The following is a 6,496-nucleotide window of genomic DNA, read 5'->3' as shown; positions in this document are numbered from 1 at the left end:
GAGGTCCGTTCCCCACTCGTAAAAAATAGCACTTTACCCCTGCCTATATGCCGTGAGCTGATTATCGAGCCTTCATTGTAACAGTCGCGGGTTTACTGTTTGTTTGCGTGTGGGGAGTTCTTTTGTGCGTGCTCTATAGTGCCCGTAATAGTTATCACTGGAGTCCAGCACCTCAGTACCCCCACTCAAAATACCTTCCCGCGCCTCTGGATATATATGAACCCAGCCTCACAAGAAAAAAATACCCTTTACCTCTGATTTGCCACTGAAGTTGCTGGGTCCCACTTATTAAGGGGACACATTTGTATCATTTGCAGACACATACAACAATGGAACGAAATACATTTTTGTAATTCAATCAACAGGTTATACATGTAAGCATTAAAAGAAGATAAAAAGTAATCGCTATACTTATGCAAAACACAATCTAATTACAACATGCTATAAAACCTGCACTTCAACTACACTAATACAATACCTGGGTGAGCCGTGCAGCGCTGGCCCAACAAATAAGCAACTGGCACTCATGCATGTGCACAGGACAGGGAAAGGAATCTCTCACTCCACTTTTAAAAAGCTAACATTTCAAAATGCATTGGCGGCAGCGTAGGTCCTCTCTCTCTTTGATGCTTTTTTCTCTCTCGTTCCACCAATGCTGGTTTTCATCGCGGTGTAGATGACAGTAGAATAAATCCATTGGTCATCACATTCAAACTTGCTTTTCTTGATTGCGTGAATAAGGACGGATATAACAATCAGACTTATAGCCGAGATCCCACACAGCAGATATATGTTGTAAGTCTGTAAATTACCGAGGGAATCTGAAAAAAACAGGAGAGGAATTGACTTTACAATACAACAAATATTTCCTTACAATCATTCTGGATTTTATTTGACTTTTTATAAACTCGTAAATATGTAGATTTCCTAATAAAATGACACTTACTTGGGTTTCTTATTACTATCTTGTGATGTACAGCCAAAAATAAATACTGTAACCCTAAAATAATTGTATTTCCTTTCCTTCCTATTAGAAGATGCCAAATATAATGTCAAATATTGTCCAGAACATCTTGAATAATTCTATAGGGATAGTGAGACCATAAAGGTGGAAACCTCTGGGGAATATATTGTATATCAGTAAAAGGGAGACAACATATTTAAATATATAGCAATACTTTTACTTGCAGTTACATCTCCAAATAATATCTCTCCACATGTGGCCACAGCACAGTAATAAGTCCCGGCATCAGAGGAGCTGAAGTTCTTTGAGAAGCGATAAACACAACTCTTCTGAGTGTCCGGTAACTTCTCACATTCCTCTTGTCTTCTTCCATCGGTGTAGATGATGCTAGGACGAGATTTATCTGAACCAGCTCTGAACCAGAACACACTGATGTTTCCTTGACATGTTTTATTCTCAGAGTCAGAGAGGACCGAACACTGAAGGGTCATCGAGTTTCCTGGAGGAGCTGGATCAGATAATGTCGGCCACTGAACAGAATAGTTTGAAGTCCTCTGAGTGTTTCCTGAAAAATACAAAACTGTTTGAAAAAATTTATCCCATTTCATCTGACATTTGTAAAAGTATTAATATGAATCTGCTGATATTTAGCAAATGTGGAGCTGCTTTATTAGTAGAGATTTCCTCAAAGTGAAATTCGATATTTAAATATCGATTAGAGCTTCAATAAAGATAAAGCAGAGCATGGAACGTAATTACCAAGTTGTAACCATATATTTAAAGATATGGTGCATGGCAGAATTGGCAACACTTTTAGTGTTGAGTGGTTAACACTGTAATATTTCTCAAATATATTCAACATAGCTGTTGGTAAATAAATCAACATTCAAAGTAAATACAAATATCTGAAAACAAATAGAATAATTTCATCTTAATTGTATGTCTAACTGAATTTGTATTTTAATTTGTGTTAAAATGAAACAGATCATTTAAATGTTACTTTACTTAAACATTACCAAAGTGCAGCTTTGGATCCGACCTGAAGCATTTACAAAACTATTTATAATAAACTAGATCACATTTACCTTTTAGTAACAAATATGTCCCACTCCATTCAGGATGTCCATAAAGCTCTGTCATTAAGCAGTGATACATTCCTTCATCTTCTGGGATTGTCCTCCGAATCGTCAGGCTGCTTAAATTGTTATTGCTTTTTATCTCCAATCTTGAGTCAGAAAACCCTGGTGCAGAATCAGGTTTGGTAAATTCGAGCAGTTTCACAATTAATGTCAGAGTCCCTCCAGCATTTTGCTTGAACCAATAGAGCTGTTTAAAGCTATACTCAATATTAGGCAGAGCACACTTGAAGGTCACAGATTCACCAAGAGGAACTGTAATCACTGGAACCAGCGTATCTGAAATAAATGACAAAATACAAACCGTTAAACATTAAATAACAATTAATATTGATCATGCACAAACTAATTTTAGTTACATTATGTATCTAGTGTGCATGGACATTCTTAAAAGGATACTTGCACTTACAGCCTTGATGAAGAACAAGCAGTGTTGCCCATAAAAGCAGCATCTTGATATTGTATTTTGTTAGAGAACTCTTTGGTATTTGAGTGGTTTTAAAATAGAAGTCACATTGTCACGAGTGTGTACGTCAAAGTGTCAAATGCATCTGATTGGTTTTCACGGAATAAAGGTTCAAAGTTGCCCTTCCTGTAACACTGGTCCCTCCCTAGTCTTTTTGAAGCATTATTCTTCTCATTTCACCAAAGGCATTTGAGCACTTTCAATAAAGATTAGAGGTAGTGTTGTGGATATTTTAAACTCGTCAATACTGTAAAGATGTACAATGAGAGTAATCAATAATAAACTGGTGAAAGCAGGCAGCGTTGTCTTTTAAGATCTTTATTCGAAGCGCCTCGAAGGTACATGTCTCACAGAGTATAGAGTAGTCTGCAGGAGTGCACAAAGGGTATAATGTGTGTGTGTGTTTTATAGAGGACTGATCGCTGTGCAGGAAGTAAAAGATAAGACAACTACAGAAAACTATTATCTTACAATCCTCCCTTAGGGAGGGCCGGATTCTTCAGGTACGACCTTGGCGGGATGCTCCCTTGTGGTTCAACAGGTCGAGTTGCTCCAATACAATTTCTAAGCATAATATAATCATTTGGCTTTACCATATAAAGTAACATAAGAAATTGCCACTACATTCCCCCCTTTTGATCATATTTGATCAATCAAGAAAATAAAACAAATGACAGGATAGACTGATATAACACATCAATGAATACACTCCATCGCTGGTTTAAGTAAACACATCATAAACATATCATGGAAAATGGCTGTTTTTGTGGAGGACAGACTCCGTATGTAGAAAGAAAAAGAATACTGAAAAGAGGGAATGGCAATTTTACACACAATTTTACAGTTCAGTGTCTGACTCTTCAGTGTCGGAATCAGTGGGGGCTGAATCTGGGTTGGTCGTAACTTTGTCAATGGTTTGAGGTAGAGCGGTGTATTGTACGAATGCAGAGGAGATCATACTAGAAAAACATTTCTTCATGAGGGGAACTACACAGCATGTACAACAGAGGAGCAAAGCTATGATGGTGAGGAGTGGCGTGACTATTCTGGCCAGCCAACCTTCCCACCCTCCCGATGTGAGCCAGGACCACCAGTCCCAGCCTATAGGGTCGTAGTCCACATCGTCAGCCTTCATGTCTGCCAGAAGTGTGTTAAGGTGTTGTATGGTGCGAGTCATGTTCTCTGATATGTCTGGAATGTATGTGCAACAAGAGTCTCCAATAACGTGACATAGGCCCCCCCTTGAGGCAAACAGGATATCTAGAGCAAATTGATGTTGCATTAGCATATTTCTAGTTGCTACCATAAACGGATTCAGCGCCTGAAAACCTTGAGTAACTTCGAAAGTGAGGTTTTCCAATCGTGTGTGTATTTTGTCTATATTATGAGCGTTATTCACGGAGCCCCACCAGGGGAACGCCCCGCTGAAACCCTTCTCCCCGTGAGATGTCATTGAAGCCCTCTTAGCCCTATGGTGGTCGGGATGTCTGAATTCTGGATAGTGGTGTGTGGTATGCATCAATGAGTCGAGAACGGTGATTGCTGGAGTCAAATCCACTAAGGTGCACGTGCCCGTCCAAAAGGGTGCTAAGACTTGATACAACTTGTTTCCGCACAGCCACACATAGTCTTGCGGAGCCCCTGCCCCAGCATCGGTAGGCCATGCTAGGAGAAGAGAGGTATGCGTGACATTAGGGAATGCTTGGGACGAATTGATTCTAAAGGGAAATCCTTTTACTAGACAGTCTTTGAGATTGAATTTTTCAGCGCTGCATGTGTTTTTTATGATACGAGTACAACCCGTGGTTGTGCCAAGGTGTAAGCCTATGCGGTTTTTCCTTCTACTAATGCAGAGACTATGGGTAAGGTTTTCTAGAAGGCTGGGGTGAACGCGTGCCACCGGGTCGTACAATTCGAAGGAGTTAGTCATCATCTCGGTGGAGTTTATTGCGCGCAGTGTGGCGTTCGCCATGTGCTCACATGGTGCTAGTGTAACTGCCATCTATTACATAGCAGATGTAGCCGTCTGCCCGCCCCAGCTTCCTAGGGTTGGGGCAAGGGAAGTAGTTACACGGGTCTAACTGCAATGTGCTATTTTCCTCTTCTCCCAGAGTAATGTTACCAATCCCTGCTTTGATAAGCCCCTTTGACCATACGGTTCTCCCGGATTCCCAAACATATCTTTTTGCTACTTTGACTTTGATTAGAGGGTTGTGTACTAACCATGGATACATGAAGTATAGGAATATGGCAAACACAAAACCCATAAGGAATATGCAAAGGATCCACTCTACTAGTCTCCAGACCCTCCAACAGTTTCTGCATTGCTCACGGTTGCGTTGTCGTCTTTCAAGGTGGGCGTTAGCCAATTCTTGTCCGAGGGGTTCCATCTTCAATCACTCGCCAGCGATCAGGCACAAAGTTTATGTTGGTGTCGTCCTCTGCTTCGTGGATGTGTCTAGTCTGACTGAGCCCGTGCCTTCATGACCATGTCAATTAAACCCCACACCATGACGGCACAGACGAGGAACCAGAGGCATATGAAAAAGCACAGCTGGCCGTCGCCCATGAGTCTTGTGTGTGGTACTAGGGTGTATGTGCTGCGTGTGTGGTGCTGGTGGTGACTTGGCACGTCACTTGTCGTCGTCTGTTTCTACTGGACCGGCTAGACTGGGGCGGAGATGACAGCTTTGCAGTGGCTGGCGTGGACCCACGTGGCTCTCTCGGCGACCTTGACCGCTGTCTGGGTGACGAGAAGCACCTGGTAGGGACCTTGCCAACGGCTGGATCTCCAGCTCTTTCTCCGGAAGTCCTTGACCAGCACGAAGTCGCCTGGTTGGATACGGTGGAGTGGACCAGTAGCAGGGGTAGGTAGAGCTGCCGCTACCTGGCGTCTGATATCTGCTAAATTGGATGACAGGTTAACACAATATGACAACATAGCATCCTCACACAAAGTTGTGGAGGGGAGAGGACATCCTGGAGCCTTGATCCCAATCTGTGGAGGAGCTGCAAAAAGGATCTCAAACGGGCTGAGTTGACTCCGTGTTCGTTTCCGCATCCTCATGTACATCAGCACAATGGGCAGGGCTTGTGTCCAGGATAAACCTGTGTCTGCGCAGCATTTTGCTAGCTTGTTTTTGATTGTACCATTCTCTCTTTCCACCGCACCACCACTCTGTGGATGGTAAGCACAATGCTTTCTTATGTCCATGCCAAGGTATTCTCCTATCTGTGCAATGGCCTCATTAGCAAAATGTGAACCATTGTCGCTAGAGATCTTGCTTGGTATCCCCCATCTAGGAATAATTTCCCTTAGTAAAGCTTTAGCCGCAGCATTTGCTGTCTGTGCGTTTACCGGAAATGCTTCAACCCATTTGGACCACATGTCAACCATTACAAGACAGTGTTTCTTACCCTCGGATGGACTAAGTTCGATGAAATCCAGCATTAGGTGCTCAAATGGTCTAGTTGGGGGTGGGTGTGCACCTGTTCCTGTAACCTTTACCGGTCTACCAGAATTTTGCGTAATGCAAATTAAGCATGCTTCACAATGCTTTTGAGCTGTTACTGTGAATCCCCTTGTGAACCAATGTTGATTGATAGCCTCTAACATCCCCCCTTTTGACACATGATCCAACCCATGTGTCAATTTAGCAAAATGTGAGAAAAAATGCCTCGGGAGACATGGATTGGAATTTGGACCAACCCAGATGCTGGAGGTGGGGTCAAAGGTAGCACCAGCAGTTTTCCACTGTGCTTTTTCTGTTGGTGGAGCTAACTGCTGCATGGCAGTTAGTGACGACATATTGTCAGTGATGGAGGAAACAGGAATGTTAACAAACGAGTGTGCGTGTGGTGCGAGAGGAATCAGGGCGGCTGCCTTTGCAGCTGAGTCAGCAGCAGCATTTCCTAATGAAACGGGGTCGG

Source organism: Notothenia rossii (assembly GCF_949606895.1).
Source record: "Notothenia rossii genome assembly, chromosome: 3".
NCBI lineage: Eukaryota > Metazoa > Chordata > Actinopteri > Perciformes > Nototheniidae > Notothenia > Notothenia rossii.
The sequence above is the reverse complement of the archived record's forward strand: the minus strand, read 5'-3'. Positions refer to the sequence as shown.